The following is a 20202-nucleotide window of genomic DNA, read 5'->3' on the forward strand; positions in this document are numbered from 1 at the left end:
TTGAATGCATTCATTTCTGTTTGTGAGGAAACTGAGGCAGGGAATGGTGATTAACTCATGGCTGTGAGCCAAATACAGTGTCAGAGTAAGAATGATGGCCCAAGAGATTTGATTAGGAGATCTGATAATTCCAGCACAGTTTGGCTCTTAAAAATTTCATCAAATAGACAATACAAATGATGGCTGCCTGAACTGGCAGAGGAGCCAAATAGCTTCTCCAGACTCTTCCTTTCCTTAGCCTTTGTGATGACTGGTGGTTTATGCCTCAGTCCAGTTTTGGAGCCTCTCAAATCTTTGGGCACACCAGGTACTTGCTCAGCCCTCCACCGTAATTAGGAGAAAATGTGTGGATAGTCACATTCTACCTCTGCCATCTTCTCAGCAAATGATGCAGGCCTTTCACCCCTTTCCACTGACAGACCTGTTGGGGTGAAATCTGAATGCATCCATCAACTCCTATAGCCATGATCGTCTACAAGATAAACTCTGTAATGTTAGTTGTGAAAGACACGAAGCTCTTTGCCTGGTCCTTTGCAGTGGTCAAGGATGCAGCCTGTCCTCTTCTGCAGGTAGGCAGGTGGAAGGGAAGAAAGTTGTTGGGAGAAAAGTGTTCACTTACTCTGCACATTCATCTTACAAAGATCCTTTATAGATTCAGTCATCAGCGGTTACCACCCAAACAGAGTTACTGATGATACTGTAGGATAGGCCATAAAGCATCATGCAGGAGTGGGTTAGGACAGAGGGAAGATATACTTTTTGAGCCCTCGGTGATCATGTGTTGAAAATCATACCTCCTTTGGCCAGAGACTGACTGTGAGGAGAATGGAATTCTATGTCTCAGGAATATCTGGCTCCCACACACTGAGTTCCTAATCTGCAGAGCGGAGGCGTTATCTAGCCTGTCTGGCAGGCCTAGAACTGATGTACGCTGCAATTTAAAAAATGGGGTGTGGCCATTTCTGTGAAGGTGTGTGAAACAAGACTGAAATCAAGCACATGAGAGATCCCACAGATACAGTTTGCAGGCTGAGTATGCCCTTTCCTTTGTACCAGCTGTCATGATAAGAAAAGGTCTTCTGGCAGTAAGGCTCAAAAGAAGCAGGTCAGTATTTTTAAAGAGCTAAGGAATCAGTCTTTGGAAAATCAGTTGTATGAATTAACTTTTCCTTCTCTTGTTAGAGAAGGCAAAGATTGAATGATGTCCCTCTGTCACCAGAAACCAGTCTCAGACCTAGAGGGAAGAGAGGACACTTGTAGTGCTTCTCTGCCTGGCTCTGCTGGAGCCTCAGCCCACAGTGGGCAAGCACCACCACATCTGGGCTTTCAAAAGTCTGAGCAGGATACAGCAACCACAAGTCTGACTCCAGACCCTCCAGGTAGGGTATGCAATGTGGTACACAGTATATTTTCAGTGTGCTGTAAGACAGTTGATCAATAGCCACTAGGCAGATATAATGGAGGCAAAGAGAAGTTTTCTATTTCCATTGTCAACCTGGTCTGTTAAAAGTACTCGCCTGAGAGTGAAATGGCTCCTCACAGTTCTGCAGAGGACAATCTTCCATTGCTGTATTATGAAACAGGCACTTCATGGTTTGTCTTTTTATCAGAATAACATGATCAGAGTACAAATGAGGTCAGGCAATTGCTGAACAGGTTTTGCCACTTACTGTTGATCATCTTTCTAAAACCTTCCTTTTTTCCTTCACGATGACCTCTTCTAATAGTAAAGTCAACAGCTGTTGCCACGTGCACAGGACATACTTTGACAGCAGCAAGACTCAGCTGACAGACTCTGGAATATATTATTTCAGTAGCGTCATCTGGGTCTATAGCTGCCTCTTCTATAACTGTATTGAAGGTTGAAGGCCTTGGGTGTTGTACTTCTTTTCATCTTCTTTTCACTACACCAGCATTGCACAGGGACCTTAAAGTATACATAGGAAAATGGGCCTTGTGGACAGACTTTACTTCAGGGTTAGAAATACAGCTTTTTTAAATTTATAAGTGCTTGGTTTTTTCACTACCCGGACTTCACATCAAAGTATTTGAGCTGCGCTGTACTCGATGAGAGCAAGAGTGCATGTTTGTCATTGCTTAAGCAAAACAGAAATTCCTTTGGGAACAGAGAGCCAGAGACCTGAGCACTGTACACCTTAGAGGATTTGCTGCTAATTTCAATGACAGAAGGTTTTGGGGTTTTTGCATTATTGATAGTCCTCCAGATTAAAACCTCTGCAACAAACTCCATTTTGAACCTCAGTTATGATTGATGCTATTTCACAAGGGTTCTTAGGCTCCTTTGAAACCTCTGTATGGGGTTGAATTAGTGACTTAGTACTCCAGGCCACCAGCATGGAGTGCAGAAAGTGGCCAGAAGCCTAATTCACCTCTCACAGAACGCAGGCCACTCCCGTTGACCCCACTGCTTGAGTGCCTCTGCCGTAAGGAGAGTCATGGCAAGAAGTCAGTTATGTATATCAGGACGAATTTCTGCTGATCCCACACTGGGAAAAGCAAGAGAAATTCGCTGTGAGCAGAGTGAGTGTCCTCACAATCAGGATGCATCTGTGTTCTTCAGTGAGAATGATTCCAGAGGGGTACTAAAAGTGTTTAGTTTTCAGGAAGATTAGCTGCACCTTTCATTTGTCCTCTGAAGATTATTTTTGCTCTATAAAAGGATTTAAAAAATGGCAAACCAGTGCACAGGCACATAAAAAAAAAAAGAAAACACAAGGTTATGGGAAGAAGCTGAGATACTATCTGTTTTATTGAATGATCCTGGAATACAGTAACAAGGGGACAGTCGTATGCTTAATCATCTCACTCTTAAAAGTGGAAACGATGCTTGACAACAGAGTCTACTGATATGAATGTAAGAGTTGGGGAAAGGAAAAAAACCTAAAGAATAAAATAAACATAAAATGTAAACAAAATTCTGCTAGGAGTATTTGTAGTGACAGATGCTTTGGTAGATAGGGCAAAAATATATTCCTTTCTCCTAAAGGGAAATAGGTGGAAGTCCATCAAATAAACTTTGTCCTGGCATATTTTATTTTTGCATGGAGGAAAAGGAAAGGATCTTTTTTGATGTTGCCTTTTTTTTTCTGCTGTTTTTTCCCTCTTTGCCATACCAGAAAAAAAAAGATCATGGAAGATAAGCCAGGCAAAAGAAAAAAAAAAAAAGGAGGTGGGGAAGGGGAAAAAAAAAAAGGTTACTCTGAGTATCAGAGAGGGGGCTAATTGTCAAGGTTATATCTCCACAGATGATTGATGTGAGGCTGGGTTTTTCTGTCAGCCTGTCACAAAGCAGGAATGTTTAATGTTCTCATTATTGGTTACGCTGTTGTGTATATTTCTCTGTCAGCACTGCGGACCCATCTGAACTGCCAAGGCACTTCAAAGCCCTGCAGGTCATTTATCATCCTCCTGACGCTGCGAATGTTCAGCCTCAGCTGAGTGCCAGGGATTTGTTATGACTTGAGAGCCAGCTGACAGACAGGTCTGCTGCAAAAAGGATTCCTTTTTGTCACACTGCGAAAACATCAATGTTCCTATAATGGCCTACAACTGTCAAAGGGGACTGCCACCTGACAGTTGTGTGGTCTCACTAATTTGCAGCCCGGTGACTTGTTTCCTTGAGTTTAGATTCAGTTACGGTGTCACATGCAAACAGGTCACCATCTGTCGTCCTGTGCCAGGGGGCACATGGTAGGGGGTGGAGAGGGAGAGAGAGAGGGAGAGGAGGAGGAAAAGATGAAGTGGCAAACTGGGAGTGGGAGAGAGGCGAGGGGAAAATAAAAACAGCCATGCAAATCTAAGCCACGTCTTTATTTCAGATTCCTGTTTCCTGAATGTTTCTGGCCCACCACAGTGTGAACCTCTGAAAGTTGTGTGGAAAATTGAGGCAGAGAAAGAAAGGACCTTGCAAAGACCCAGAGCTGGGAGGGGCTGGGGGTGGCGGGGGGTGAAGAGAGGGAGGGAGAGAGAGAGAGAGAGAAAGAGAGAGAGAAATATCAGGGCTTTGTTTCCTTTCCCAGGCCATGACATGATTAATCGTTTTCTTCTGATCTAATTTTGGAACATGAAAAACAGCACATTTGTCTTGAAGAAAAATGATGTGCCGTACTGCGCAGATGGAAATTTCGAGCAATGAAAAAGATTAAAGTGAAATTCCACTCCTTAGACCTAATCATGAGTTGTAGATTATTCTGTCGTTCTAACCAGATGGTAGGCTTGATTCCACAACCCCCTTCTTATATTAATGAATACTAGACTGTTATATTTGACTTAGGTAAGTGAAATGTCTATCAAGCCTAATGGACTGCCAGCCAGCATAACACATGTTGTACCACTGAGGGTCCTTGCTGCATTTTTCATGTTTTATACTAATGTAGAACATTTTGTTTCCTACTGTTTTCCATCATTGTCACTGTTTGCTAAATATTTTCACATGTAGGGGGAAAAAAAGTAAAAAACTTGTGTCCAGAGCTAATTTCCTCACGTTGGTCACAGCTATAATTCTACAAGTAAAACAGTCACCCGAAGCAATGCATACAAGAACTCAATAGTAACTTGATTAAGTTCCCAGTCAACAAGACTCACTAGGCTGTATGTTAACAAACCTAATTATAGGCAGCATGGTGATAAATTGTGCAGGGTGCATGTAGCACATCTCTGAGGTCATGTCTAGAAAAGAAGTTTTGCCCCAGGGGACAGGGATGGGGTGTCATTTCTAAATAAAGTAAACGCAGGCTCACTGATGTTTCCCATTGGGTTGCCTTCCGCTTTCTGACAAACGTTTTTCTAGCAGGAGTGTCCCAAGAGATCCATGCGAGAACGGAAGAGAGTGAAGGAGGAGAGGAATGAGAGACTGGGGGATTCTCTTTAACCTTTCCAACTGTGCAGTCCTGTGACCGCCACATAATTTTTACCATGCCTGGACTTGTCAGAGCCATGGGTACTGCTAGTCATACGTTAGGATGGATGCCACCACTTGTGCTCAGCAACCATGTTATCATTTTTAGCATTTAGCTGAACAAAATGGTACTTGTCACATATACTGAATATGAGAGCAGGGTGGGATCTCTTCCTTGTATGTGAAGTTAAAGATAAAAATCTCTGGTTTCTCCTGTGAAAAAAGCAACAGTCGGGCCTTTGTGTCCGAGTGCCTGCCCCCAGTTCTGTTGGGGAGCATACCACCAGGTAGAGGAAGCATGTGTTCACAGTGCTAATTTTAGACATTGAAAGAATCAACAGGATGCATAGATCGAGTTACTCTCTGCCTAGGAGAGAACAAATCCAGAAACTTCAGTAAACAGGCAAGAGTTGTCCAAATCTGGACTTACTAAAGTGTGATAGGTACAATAGAGTTATAAACTTTCATTTAGACTGAACAAATACTGGTAAAGAAAAGCAAAGCACCAAAGTATGCCTCCTAATTGAGAAACTAGGAAATCTACACTTGAAGAGGAAAATCTTTTTGGTAGTGGAATGAATTTAAAGCTTACATCATTGCTTTAGTGATTTTATTCTCAGTATTTTAAAACAGTTTCTTCAGCTTAGAATCCTGAACTCTGACAGACATACCTTTCTCGATGAAGCTACCATTGATGATAACTGCTGAATAAGGACTCCTAGACTGTGCCAAAGAATACACTCCAGATGGTACTTCAGTGTGAGTACCCTGCACTTGGGACCCTGTTTGTTGATGATTTTCCCTATTTCTCACATACATAACATTTTTGAAAAGGATGAGGTGAGGAAAGCCTGAGTAGAATGCCTGTGTTTTGCTCATTGTATCTTGCCCACACTAAAAGCAAACAAATTGGAAGTCTGAAAGTAGTATGTCTCAAAACATTTTTCTTTGTAATTAATTTTAATTTGAAAATACTCTTTTTTTGTACAGATCAGCTCCATCCAAGAATATAAGCCAAAATACCAATATGCTTTCACCACATTTCTTTTATTCTTTAGATTTTGTCTTAGCCCTAAAGCTTGCTGTTAGGGGATTAAAAATCTTCATTGATGAGAATTCTTATACAAAATGTTGCATGGCAAATTTTTTTTAATTCATTTAGAACAAAGCTCCCACTTACTCCTTTATACTGCTCTCAGTAAATCCAAGGTAAGTTACCCCTTTAAAATGATCTGTACAGATTACCAGCCTGTGTAGTTCATAACCTCTGGGGAAAACTGCCTTTTTGCAGTGCTGCTTCTCTTCTGTGCAGGGCACGTGGAGCTGAGTTGGCAGTGAAGGGAAAGTAATTTGTTCCTGACAAGGGCCAGTAGCAGACTATTTCTTCACTGGAGGAAAGTGACAATCAAGCAGGAAATTGTGACTGCAGTTCCTTATTTGAACTGATCCTTCTTAGGAGCTGGTAGACATATCTTAACTTAGCCTTTAGCTTGTTTTCCTCAGTCTCACGGCTTTGCTTTCAGTGAAATGTCAAGGACCTCAAATTTCTGCAGTGTTTACAGTTTGGCCTGTGGAATTCGTGGCCTGCTCAGAGTGTTGCAGATTTACAATTATATTGGGAAAGTATCACAGGAGAGGCAGGCATTGCTCTTCCCTGGTAGCATTTCCTAAGAATGACTGCAGCTTAGGGAGAGGACTTTGACCTACTGAGGAAAAGAGTAGCGCATCTGAAAGGGAGAGCAAACTGCCTTTTGCTGTTTGAATCCTTACTAAGCCAACCTGTTTCTAAGTGCAGGGACAGATGGATGGATGGATGGATGGCTATGTTACAGCTATGGCTATATGTAAGCCTCAGAAAGCATTTGTCTTTCTGGAAGAATGTATTACAGCCTTTCCGTTCTGCAGTGGGTCATCACCCTGCTATAGCTTTGATCGATGGCAAGTGATGGCAGCAGGAAATAAAGGTTCACTCTCTGTGCTCAGTAACACTGTCCAGAAGGGATGGACCTTAACTGGATGGAACATCTATATAGTTTTGGAAGTAGGTTACCCACAGTAGGGTCAGCAAGATGTTTGTCAGTGTCTGTGTGTCCAAACTCTGCGTGAGTACTCAGAGCTGGCGTACTTGTACCCACGGATCAATCAGTTTGCCCACACAGGGCTCACAGCTCTGAAACAACCTGACGTCAGCGTTCTGTAAACAGGGATCCATGGCTCCTAGCATTTCTTATGAGGCATCACTGCTTCAAGTGGTGGATACTCCTCTAATATCCTAGGCTAATCAAAGATGGCTTTCGCATGCTACCTCCACACACCCTACCCTTCAACACTGCATGTTTTACTTCTGAGAAAATATTCATCTTTCTGACATGAGGCTCAGATTATTAGATGCCAAAGCCATTCCTCCCTGGGCACATGTCTCCCTCTGGTGGGACTGGGGATGAGGGAGGAAGGAATAAGCTCTTTCTCATTTTAACTGCAAAGCCATCACTTAAAATAGTTCTCATGAGAGGAGTGACAGGTCTTTTTTTTTTTTCCCCCCAACTGTTTATTTCCATTTTACACATATTCCAAACTTCCCATTCTCCAGGCACTCTTCTTGCTTTTGTACCCTATAACTTTCATCAGTTTGGTTTTTTTCTTTCAGATGTGCTCAAGGCACAACAGAAGTTGATACAATCTAATACAAACTTCCCTGTTTGTTCTATCATAAAATGTAGTGCCTGGTGTGTTCATTCCTCTCCTGTCATCAAGTGCCAGCTTCAGCAGGACTTAGTACCTCAGGTTCTTCCTGCTGTCATTTTCACTTCCCCCTGAGGACTAAACACTTTAAACCCAAGAAATGCTAACTGAGATCCTAAGTAACACTTGAACCACGCTGATCTTGGGTAAACAGTTCCCAGAGAGTTACCATTCCTGATGTTGAAAGAACAGATCAGTGAAAGAAAAGAATGTGCATACAAATTCTCGGTAATCAGGCAGCCAGCTAATTTCTAAATATTGAAAGATTCCCTTAGAAGTCATTAATTTTGTTTATGTTTAAACTGACACACAAACTAAGAAGCCTACCATTTACTCATTTAAGACTTTTACCCAATTTTAAATGGGAGTTAATGACTTAAGCTCAATTTAGAGAGAGGAATAAAAAAAAATTTAAACGTGGGTACTTTTTTGGGAGTCTATTTCTTATGTAAGTATTTATATATTTAAACTTGTCTTCATTTAAACTACATTAAATTTGCAGACAAGTAAGAGGAAAGACTGCCCATCACTCTCTGGGCAGAACTTTTTTTGCCCCAACACATGCCTATGTGGGACGTTATATCAGGTGCTGAAGAAACACCTAATCTTTTGTTGGGCAGAAGCCAGCCTTTCAGTGTAAGTGCAGGTGTATATTTTTATTGAAAGGTAAAGCAGTTGCATTTCTTGCTTAAACAGGACTTAAGACTCTCATCTCCTTCCAAAGTATAGTTTGGGTTGTATGAGCACCCTGATTGGCCTAAATAACTCTGGTAAGTCTCACCTGAGACTCCCACTCACAACCCTTGCCTGTGGGTCCAGGCCAGCTCAGCCTTGGGCACCTAGCTGTCCCCTAAGCCAAGTTATAAGTGTTCCAGTGCCATTCATCCACTGCTCTGGCTTATGACTGGCTTTCTCGGGTGGACTCCAGACCTGCTCTGCAAGGTAACTTTGTCTCCTGTTCTGCATCCTGGTTGTAACTTAGACCTGCGTCACAAACCCATTTTCAGTCTTTTCTCTTGATTGGGCTCCCTGGAAGTATCCTGCCCTTGGCTATCTCACTTTGTCTGGGACTGTCAATGGACCTCATCACAGCCCACCAGCCCAATCCTGTTCAGGCAATGTGGGGCTTCACTCAGGTTACCCTCATTTCCCAGCTTGTTCTCTCCTTGGAGAAGCCCTGCTCTTTCTGCTAAAAGTGGCCCCTTTTAGGATTCATGTGTGCAGCAGGAGAGCTCCCAGCCAGCCTACCTTTAGTCAAGGTTTGGCCTCTCCATGGCCCTGTACATGTTCCCTGCTCAAGAAAAACAGGTCTGCTTGAACATCTCACTGCTACACATGGTACCATGAGCAGTGGGTTTTCAAGGGGCTGGGGAAGAAGTACATTACTGCTTCTACTTGGTTTTTCAACTGTATAAGCAGTTCCTGCTTCAACATGTAATCTTTTTGTTTTCTGAAGGCACAGAAGTCTCTGACTTGCTGCCTCACTTTGTGCAGATTCAAAATGATCTCCTGTCCCCATTTCTTAGTGGGAGGAATACAGTTTCCTTGATGCAGGGCCAAATTTGTATATAATTTTAAATGTTCTTCTAGATGACATGTTGTGTTCTGTAATGCTCAAGGAGACCATAATTTCTTTGGGGATATATATAAATACACTGGTATGTGAAAAAAAATCCCACAGTATTTCTAAATGAAACAGTTGAACATCTAGTCTGTATCCCAGTTTCTGTTGTTTTTTTTTTTAGAAGAAGAATTCACTCACAGTAAATTCATACCAAATTTCTCAGAAAATCTGGTGGGAGAGTACTTGAAGAAATGCTTCAGCGTTATCGCTGACTAGCTAACATAAGCTGACAGTAGTAGATGACTGTGGTGAAATACTGATATTTCCTTAGACCTGCCTCTTCCTCTTTCTGGAATGTTGGTTCTGTGAGCACTTATTAGCCAATGGTTTTACCACATTGCTAAAATTAATCTCCAGATTGATGTAAAATTAATTGCAGAATTCTACTTTTGTGGATGATAGTAGACACTAGAAATAAGGAAATCTTCCTTACCTCTATCCTGTGACATGAACTTTTATAAACTCTAACCTAGGTTCATGTCATGGCAAGGACATACAGGTCAAAACTGTGATTTATATGATCAACTATTAAATTTAAACACTAAGTTCTTGTTAATCTCAATGACAATTATTTAGCTAAATTCCATATCCTTTCAAAAATATACCTGTGTTCTACTACTCATTTTTTCACATTTGTATATAGTTACAGATTTTGTAAAACTACTGTCATAAATGAACAGAACCCCAAAGTGCCATACTGATGTATACCAGTAAAAACTTAGAAGACAACCTGATTAGATTTCCTGTGGTAGAATTACATTATCAAACAAAATACAGGGTTTGAAATGCAACACCCCAAAAGAAATACAGTAGGCTGAAAATTTCCTTAATGAGAAATCCATGAACCTAAATATTTGGTGTTTCTGATTTGCTCACTTCCTCAGGTTAATGTTTCTTCAACATGTTTCCAATTTTTTTTTCCAGCTGAATTGGTTGTTGTACTTTCAAAGGTGATGATTTGCAAATGATGATTTCCAGCCTACTGTATTCTATGTATGGCAGAATGTCCATCAAGTTTCCTGTAGGTGACATTAGTAGTGCAATCATTCAAAATGCAGCCTGACAGCATTTCAATCAACTCACTTTTCAACACTAGACATCAAATATACATTGCAAACCCAGCACCTGCTCTGCTTGTAGAATGACATCAAATAGGTTAGCCTTGGGTCCTAAGACAGAACCTGTCTCTTGAACTCCTACATTAAGAAGTGACTTTGGCAATGATTCTCTTGGAGATTAAAACTCCACCAAAACTGGCTCTCAACCTACAATACGATCTAATCCCTTTATTCCTTGTGTTTCTGTCTCAGCAAAGCCCAGAGGAGCTGTGTGTCTGCTAGATGAGTCAGCCACATAGCCCAGCTCTTAACCTCATCCTGTAGAGCTTCACATTTACAGCAAAGGTGCGAGCAGAATAGCATCCATACATTTATAAAAAAGTGCCCCGGGTCTGAGCTCCTTGGGGTTTGCTTCCTCTCTTTTGCAATAACTGCATTGCAGCACCTCCAGAGACACCTTGAGGTGGCAAATTTTGCAACTCTTCCTGATGTCTGGATGATTATATCAAGACCTGCCTTTTTAAAACAGCAGCAGAAGCACTGGGATAATATCCAACTCTTGTGACACTTCATGAAGTGAAGAGGCCTAGCTACTGCCATCCTGGGACATTTTTTTCTTTTTTTGCAATTAAGAACGGGTCAGTTAAAAGTTCTAATTTTACGTTTGTGCCTTGGGCTGAAGTAAGGTCTACTCCTTGACCCACAACAACCTATACTCTATCTACTGAATCTTCTGAGTCAGATCCATAATTCCCTTTAAATTAGAGGACAACTAGCTACTACCAAACACCATGGAGGAGCCTGTCAAAGAGGAAGGCAGTGGATGTGCTCAGGATTTCAAGTTCAGAGGAATAAAAAAGGCATGCCAGCACTCATAAACCTTGGAAGGACAGCGTGAATCCCTCTCCTTCTGTTCTGTTTGCTAATCAGGCTTTGGTGCTGATGGCATAAATCAGGAGGATGAACAGCTGGGAGATGAATCAGATAAAACAGTACTGTAAAGGCATTGTCAGCCCATCATAACAGTGGCATAGGCAAGGACAGGCAGACCACTGTGCAGCACAGGTGTGGTCTGGGCCTTCTGAGGTGACTCTGGAGACAGCAGTGAGGATCCAGGTGTGACAGCTTTATAAAGAGAGAGTTTTGATGTGGCCAATTTACCACATGCCTCACCACCACTCCTACTACTGCTGTAAAAGATGTGATCTTTTATCTGTAGAGGGACAACACTGGTCCAGTCCTGATTCAGTTCTAGGCACTAGGCAGGATGGTGCTGATCACATTGTCACATTGATCCTACAACCAGGAATTGCAGGTTCTCATTTCCTATACGGGACAACATCTTTCCTGCAGCATGCGCAATGGAATGGATAACAGCTGCCCTCACCATTAGCTTTGAGCAGGCAGCAGGCAGGAGATTTGTGTCCCTTGGTTCTGCAGGAACTGCCTGCAATCACATTCCTGGAGCTCCACAGAGGGCACTGCCCTGGTTATTGCTGCCACTCTTGCTGAGAGACGCTCCACATCAGGAATGCAAGTGCAGCAGGAGATATACATCCGTGTGGCCCCAAAGAGGTTAATGTAGGGCCCAATAACCTTCACAGATGAATCAAACAGCTGAGTAGAAAAAGCTGTCATGAATATTTGTAGTCCTAGCAAAGGTAATGGATGAAGAGGAATTCTGTCCTAGAAGATGAAGCAGTAGAAGCAGTATATGGACAGACTTAAAGAAAGGTAGGAAATTGTATAGGAGTGGGAGAGATTATTCAGAGCTACTAACTCAGTGTCTGGTCTGGAGGGATGATTTTCTCTCCGGGGAGTGACTGAATCTCTTCCCAGTGGAAATGTTTGGCCCTGGAGATACACAGACTGGATGCTGGTAAATCCCAGGCTAGGGCAAGGTCCTCCCTGCAGGCCTGCTCATTCTGCTCTCTGGGACATTCAGCTGGCTGATGCAGTTTCATCATGCAGGCTCACAGATGGTAAGAGGACTCACAAGCCAGCCTGAGTGCTTGCTGGGGACACAGATGTGCTCTGAAGATTGCTTTGGTATTTATGTGAAACAACTGCTGTTTATTAAGAGGTGTTGAAAGTAATAATAAATAATTATAAATTATTTTAATGTATTAAATTGTTGACATAACACCAACACAAATATCTCTTAGGAAAGAGAATAAATATATAAAGCTACATTACTTTATAAATTAATTCATTAGTATTTATTACAGGAAATTACAATCAATTATTAAGCATTATGATGTCTTGCTTGGAGAATGGATTTTTTTTTGCTATTATTAATAATCTTAATTACCAACTTTAAGTACTGTTTATTTCCCACACACATCCCAGGACACTAATTTTTATACAGCATCTAAAATACACAGTGATTTTGGTTTGGGTTGCTTTGTAGTACACAACAATTTGTTGAAAATAAAGTTAATTTCCTAGTTGCTAAGTGGAAATAGAAGCTCTAGGTGCCCCTCAATCAGTTATGACGTAGCCTGGGAGAGCTAGTTAATACTGTGCAATAAGAAATTTATTTCTCCAAAGTTTTATGCATCATAATCAAAATACCAAGAGGCCAAGTTTGCCCATGTTACTGATTTTTATATCCCTTATGCCATCAAACAAGAATTGTATGCTCAAAAACTTGCTGCCCTTACACCTTATTGGTCTAACAAAACATAGTATCTGAAACAGGTTGCCCAGAGAATGCCTCTTCCCTGGAAGTGTTCAAGGTTGGATGGGGCCCTGGTCTAGCGGAAGGTGTCCAAGTCCACAGCAGGGGATTTAGAATTAGAAGACCTTTAAAGTCACTTCCAACCCAAACCATTCTATCATTATTGCCTCAAAAGTGTCTGTAAATTATGATGATCTCACTGTTGGACCTGTAATTATCCTGATGCTAATCTGGTTGACCCCACTACAATCTTTTAAATTGCCAGTAATTAAACTTATTTCACAGTATTCAGACAATCTATTTTCAGATATCTTCATTTGTTAAACAGATGCATAACCTGAATGTATTGTTTTGGCTTGTCATCACAGGTCTTCACATCCTCAAGTCTGTTCTCTAGTTCTCTTCTTTCATGCCTCCTCTAGCACCTCTACACTCTGATCTCTTAGGTTGCTGCTTCTGACTTCTGGGGTGATGCGCTGTGCTTGGGACACACGGACTCTCATGTAGATATAAACATTTTCACTTCTTAGTTACCACAATTAACTTTGCACTCAGTATCTTGGTAGAAATGGGAGTGCTTGGCCAGCTGTACCTCTGACCACCCTACCCTTTCCTATGGTACTGCAGCATTCCCTGAACTCCAGTTGTCCTTACAGCCTTCCACAGGTCCTCTGCTGATGGGAGCAATGGCAGCTAGGTGTTATTGCCATCCCTTCAGTGCCCAGGCTATCAGCAAACACCCCATAGACACAGTGAATGAAGGTGTTAATGAGGACACCTGAATTGATTTGGTGGTGATACTCAGCTGTTAAACCAATCATGAGACTGTAAAAGTAGTGAGGTGGATTAACAAAGTGTTTTGCTTAATACTGAGGAGCAAAGGCAGTGTCTGTGCATGGTAAGGTTGCTTTATGGTACCTTGTCAAATGCTTTATGCCAGAGCAAAACATAGTTATTCTATCTTTACTAAAAGTGGGATTTTAAAATACACATCATTAAATTTTTACACATTCTTCTGTGAGTTGCTAAATAACTTCAGTGCTACTAAATGAATAGATTGTGAATGTTGTGAAAGGTTTGTCTATCTGGAGGGGGTGAGGGCTGGGGTGTCATAGTCAAGTTCTTTTTAGCTTCTTAATTTTTTTTCTTTGTATTTTCAATACAGAGAAATAAACTAATTCCTTATGAAAGTTGCTGGATGGACAAGTCCTGGAGGAACTGTAGTGGATTCCTCTGCCTTTCTTCACCCCTAGGCTGGTCCCCTGCATGTGTCTCACACGTAAGGAACTCTGGTTGATCGCTATCCATCTTTTCTGTTGAGGACGTCTGAGGTGAGTGCTTCATAGGGTTTTTCCCTCTCTTTGTTTTTCACTCATTCAGAGTGGTCAGCCACTGAGTAGGTATGACCAGGTCAGCTGATACAGATCTAAGAAAGTTGATGTGATGTTCCTGGCTTGTATCACCAGTAAGAATGCAATTTTACTAATGTTACCTGAGCAACCATTTTACGTTGAAGTATTTTCTAAGCAGCAATATAAAAAAAGTTGTCTGAAATTTGCTATATAAAGTTATATATGATGAATATGCATTGATTCAGCATAACTGTAATTTTATAAAATCAGTTATTGTTGTGCTTTTTGTTCTGATGTATTTACAGTAGTATTTCCCCTCTAGCAGGGCATAGCTGAGATGGGATCCTTTGCCTTCCATTATAACATTTTTTTTTTTTTTTCACATTTTAACCAGTAATTTGTTGCAAAGCACTTTGATATGCTCTGCTCAGATGGAAGACATTATAGAAGAATTCAATTGCTCTCAAAATTGATTGAATGCTGAAAAACATAAATAATAATTCAAATTTAGAAATAACTTGGCTTAAGCTGGCTTTATGCTGTTGTTGCTCAATGTAGCGCTGTTTGAAAGACTTGGCCAAAAACTGGAACCCTGCTGTGTTAGAAGCTGTATTGACACTGGACAAAAAGGTAGCACTGCTCTGAAGTGCTTTCAGTTTTCCCACAAAAGCTTAAGCAATTAAGTTGGAGACTCTATTTGTTTGCTTGTTTTGGTGCTTTCTCTGGCTTTTTTGTTTTCTTCTTTCATGAACGATAATGAAAATTTATATTGACTGCACATATTGTTTTAAATGCCTAGAATACATCTCGGTGTTATCTGAGGGCTTTTTCCAGTAAAGTTAAGGAAAATCCTTCCATTTGCTTCTCTTTTCTGCAGCAAGTTCTTTGACTACCTTATTTTATGTTCTTAGCATATGTACAAAACCCATGGTAAAGCTAAATGACGGTGAGTACCACTGACAAGTGACTAGAATTGTATCTCAAAAGGGACATAGTCATCCTCAACCTGTTCTAAGCAACCCTTAAATGACCTTCAAAACCAGAACTACAGAATGCACCATTTTCAAACAAGGAAAAAAGATGTGGCTGTTCTACTGCTAATGCTTGTGCTATGTGGATAATTGTTCTGTAGCATTGGTAGCAAAATTAGAAAACCAAAGTCATGGGTGGTAAGAAAGCAACAGAAGGCACAAACCTGTCCCTGAGGAAACTTATAGCAACTGGCACAGAAGAGTGTAGCATATTCATGATGTTAGGGTCAATCTCATTCACTTTTTCTTGGCCCAAGCTATGTTTCCACCTGTTGCTTTCTATGCCTGTGAATTCCCCAAAACTACCATAAGCATGAAAGAAATCCATTTTGGTCAGGAAGCAGTATTTCAGTCTTTTAGGCTTGGGGATACTTGTTCTGCCTAATATTTTTGTGCTTTGGGTGAATTCATAGAGATGGTGAGATAGGGCAAGAAGATTTATGTTGAGATTTATTGAGGGAACCTATTTTTCCCCTCCTGGCTGACATCAATAGGGTTGCATAGTCTATTCACTTTGTCACAAAGTGCACCCTGAGAAAGTACGGAGAGGGCCCTGATTGCAATTCTGCCTTCGAACAGGTCACAACTCCATTGTTCTGAAACAATAGAGGTTTTATAAACAAAGTCTGACTAGAAAGATTGTGAGTTATGACACTACAAAGAGCCTTGCTGAAAGCAAAACAAGGCAAAAAAGAAACAGGGTAAGGCATAGAAAAATGCTTATAAACAATAAGTTAAATCCCAGGTCTTGAGTGAGACACTGATGCTGGAGGTACTGTTGTACCTTACAGGAATACTGAGATTGGTCTGTTAGTGTTTACAGTGCATAGTGCATATGCTGTATAATTACAGTGAAAATAAATGCATAGACACAAAAGTACTTAAAAATCTGGTTATTTCTGGCTTCAAAGGGATTGCTCACCTGTTTCAAGATAGGCAAATACTTAGGCTTCTTGCTGGGGACCTGAAAGAGGCTGTGGATGATGTCCTTTTCCTTGCGTTGCCTATCGCAGTCATCTCATGTTACCTTAAGTTACTATTTCCAATGACCATCTGTTGCCTTTCATCATAAATTTAGCACTGCCCCTACGAACTCTCCCATTGGTAGGACCTGCTACAGTTACTCTTGGGGATGTGTTTTTGCAATACGAAACTTACTGTTTTTCATCATGACTGTATTTTCATTTCCCAACATGCAGTACCTGGTGCAACAGGTGCCTTGTGGGTGTAGAGCAATGCAAGTGAGTAATGGGTGGCACAACTGAAGGATGCTCTGGAAAATCCAGAGCATGAAAGGAAGCCTCTTGAATTCAAGAGGCTTATGTGTTGAAGGCGTTCAGACTTTATATGTTTGAAATAAATTAACCAGGTTATCATAGTGGAATTATTTTTTTTAATCATTTGTGCACAGATATTTATCTAGGTTTTATTCAGTAGAGAGGAAATTATCAGCACTTCAATCCATCCCAACAAAACTGAGAAACTTTCCCTCTCTGGAATCGGCTTGGAAACAATTTTTTTTTCCTTCTCTCTTGAAACTGAAGGTATCTCAAAAAATAAGCTCATATTGCTTGTTATATGAGCTGCTAAAGTTTTTAATTTTAGTTGCTGATGCCCAGAGGACGAGTAATCAGTTATTATGCTAATCGGCCTTATGTTGCAGTGCATCAGTTTGATGAGGTTAGTGTTAAAAATCTGGCATAAGTATTCGCAGCCTTCCTGTGTTAGAGGAATGTAATGCTTTACCATGTGAAGATCAATTTAACAAGCAGATTTAATCTGAGACTGGGAGGAGAGAAGGAGGGGGGTCAGGGAAGAACAGGGTGAAGTTCCCTCTGTACTAGACTTCCATCTCTATACCTATGGCAAACAATTATTACCAAATTAAAGGTTCAACATGTATTCCAGTAAAGCAGGTGGTCAGAATGTTAGGCAATAACAATTTAGGAATTGCCACTTTTCTTCTCTCTTTTTAAATGCATCTGTAAAGAGCATCTAAGAAGGCTATGTGCAACTTTTAAGAGGCATAATTAACCAGCTCTCATTTGTTAATAAGTGGATAATGGAGGATTAAAAGTATCCACCTGCTATTTTGTTTTGCTTTTTAACTACATTTTAAATGGTCTTGAATAAGATTTGTTAATATGTGATGTCTGTTTACTCGAAGGGTCAAGCAAGTTTTTAGATAAAAACAGGGAACTAAGAGAGGACTGAAAAATCATTATTATACAGAAAAGCTCTGCAGTTCAAGTTTCTAGCTAGGTGAAGCCCAGAGCTGCTTGGGATTACATCAGTTCCATGAGAATGTTTTTACCATGAAACTAGATGCAAGAGTTTCTGCACCAGAGTTGTTTGGGGTGGGGAATGGAGTCCAGGTTTATCAAGCTGAATTTTGCATTCTGCAGCCTAAATCAGTCTGAAGCTAATTAGCAGCCTCTACACAATAAGGCCACAAGTCATTAATCATAGGAGATGAGAGCAGTCAGCCCCCCATCCACGACATTTCAAGAAAAGTTTTCTCTTGCACTCTTTTTCTTTTTTTGTGATGGGGCTTCAAAAGTCGGAAGATTGCTTTTCATGGTCAATAGTGTGTGAAGTATAAGCCATGTCTTGATGTGACAGACAAGGGACCACTGTTCAAGGACCTATTGGACTCTTTTTCTCTCTTTTTTTTTCATTCTTCTCTCTAAATGCTGTCCTCTAATAGAATGGAGTCAACTGATGACTTTATTTGCTTTGAGTTGAAGCATAGTTCAGCTGGGAATAAAAAAAAGTTTTAACAAGTATGATTTTTGTTAGAGGGAAATTCGAGTTTTTTACAAAGCTGCTTAGTTCTTTTTAAAAGTTACAATCCTTTCTTATGCACAGCTAATGAGGAATGAAAGTCCTTTCACATGCCTAATACAGTTTAGTACAGTGTGTCTTGAAATCCAATGCTAACAGCTGCAGGCTAAGCACTAGGAAACCCTTGCAGGAAAAAGAAGTAAATTTTTTGAGGCTGTTGATCAAACTTCTTGCAAACAATTTGAAGAAGAAAACTGAAAGAATAAGTTTGTTGTCTTTAACGACGCTGAGAATTAGATTATACGCTGTATTTTTTTCTGTGGGTAGAAGACGTAATTCTATCTATATTACTCCCACAGTAAGGGATGGGTGATATCTGTATGTCTGACACCTGTCTAGCAGGTCTTACTCCTTAGTTGTCCATAGCATGTCCTTACACCTGTTGGCACCATCACTGTTTCAGTGTCAGATGTTTATTACAATATTATGGTCATTTAGATCTTCTGACTGGGAATGCTGGGGAGAGAAGGTGTTTTTATGAATAACAAATATATTCATATAGTCTTGTGTTGTTAACCATTGAATTTTCAGTATAAGCAAAACTATTTTGTTGAAGGACAGGTTTTAGAAATCTTTCCTGAAGACCTAAATGTATTTCTCAAGGCCTCTTGCTTATCCTACTGAACTTTGCTAGTTTACTTGAGGAAGTGCAGTTACACTGAGAGTAGGTAATGGGCTTTTGTTTATACAACTGTGCAGGAGTTCCTTGTTCTAGCAGACACTACACCAAACTTGACATCCACCCCTGTGCCTGGAGTTGTCCACTGCAGACTGGGGGTGGCTTTTAGCAGCAAAGCTGTATGGTGACAAAGCGCTGCACAGCACTGCCAGCAGCCTGACCACATTGATATCCACTGCTCCTCATGAACAGTTCCAGTTTCGCTTTGATTTGCTTATTTCTCTTCTATGGAGACTTAAAATAATGTTGAAAGCCTGTTTGGTTTGGGGTAATGTTGTTCTTGTTTTGTTAGTTTCTCTTTCTGTTACTAGTCTTTGAGATAATTGAAAGTGAGGAAAGAAAAATTGTAATTAGGAGGCTCAAACAAATTAAATCAGAACTCTGTCTCTTACAGACAAGCAGCTGTCTATAGCTGTAATATGGCTGTATGTTGTTGTATTTACTTCTCTGGATCACTAGTGGATTTGGTCCTTGGACCACTGTCCAATTTCAGTAAGAACCATTTCTTCAAGGTGTTTCACATCTTGTGCATATCTTATGCATCTGTGGAGATCATTAGATGGTCGCTTTGGGTTACAGCAGGGAGAAGATTAACTCAGTCATAAGTCTGTGGTTGAAAAGTTAGCTCTAGACAAGACTCCAGAGTGAGGAGGCCTATGTTTTGGTGCCTGAGTGCTGTTCTTTTATTTTGATGGGTTGTTTTCTTCTGGGACCGGGATTGTGAAGCACTGTTAAGTGCCACCTTTTCATTGTATTTGTAGTTCCTACACCCTCCCCTACACTTGTATATTCCCATGCTCACTCCTTGCTTCCCAGTTCTGTTGCTGAAATGTGAACCCGGTGACACTCTGGTTCACACCAAGCTTTCTGTGCTGGCCTGAGTGGGCCTGGCAATTAGGCATCTCTAACAGAAAAGGCACCACGCAGAAACTTGAGCAGAAAACCCCTAGGAGCACTGAAAGAGCCATTACAGTCCTCCTGTCACATCAGTGAAACAATACACATTTTGAAAAGTTTCCCTCATATATCTTTAAACGAGTCCATAGCATCGGTTATGGTCTACTGTATCAACTCCTACATTTCAACAAGAGGACATGTTCTTCCTTTTTCTGTTTCTAATACTACAGATGAAAAATATGACATGCATCTACACAAAAAGAAATTTTTTAATGAAATCACATTAAGGATTTGACTAAGCCCACACAAGCAGAGGGTTAAGACTGATACTCTGTCATTACCTCAGCTCGTTACATCTTGGGATTTTGTTACTCATG

The 20202-nt window shown here is 40.7% G+C and overlaps 1 long non-coding RNA gene across 1 annotated transcript in view; it reads left to right on the forward strand.

Annotated features, from left to right (window-relative positions):
• Window positions 1-20202, forward strand: part of LOC116790227 — a 92769-nt gene that overhangs the window by 22889 nt on the left and 49678 nt on the right. Inside the window, exon 2 of the long non-coding RNA XR_004358293.1 lies at window positions 14188-14353. This is a non-coding gene — a long non-coding RNA (uncharacterized LOC116790227). The remainder of the gene's footprint in view (window positions 1-14187; window positions 14354-20202) is intronic.

The sequence above is a fragment of the Chiroxiphia lanceolata genome, chromosome 8 (genome assembly GCF_009829145.1).
Source record: "Chiroxiphia lanceolata isolate bChiLan1 chromosome 8, bChiLan1.pri, whole genome shotgun sequence".
Classification (NCBI taxonomy): Eukaryota; Metazoa; Chordata; class Aves; order Passeriformes; family Pipridae; genus Chiroxiphia; species Chiroxiphia lanceolata.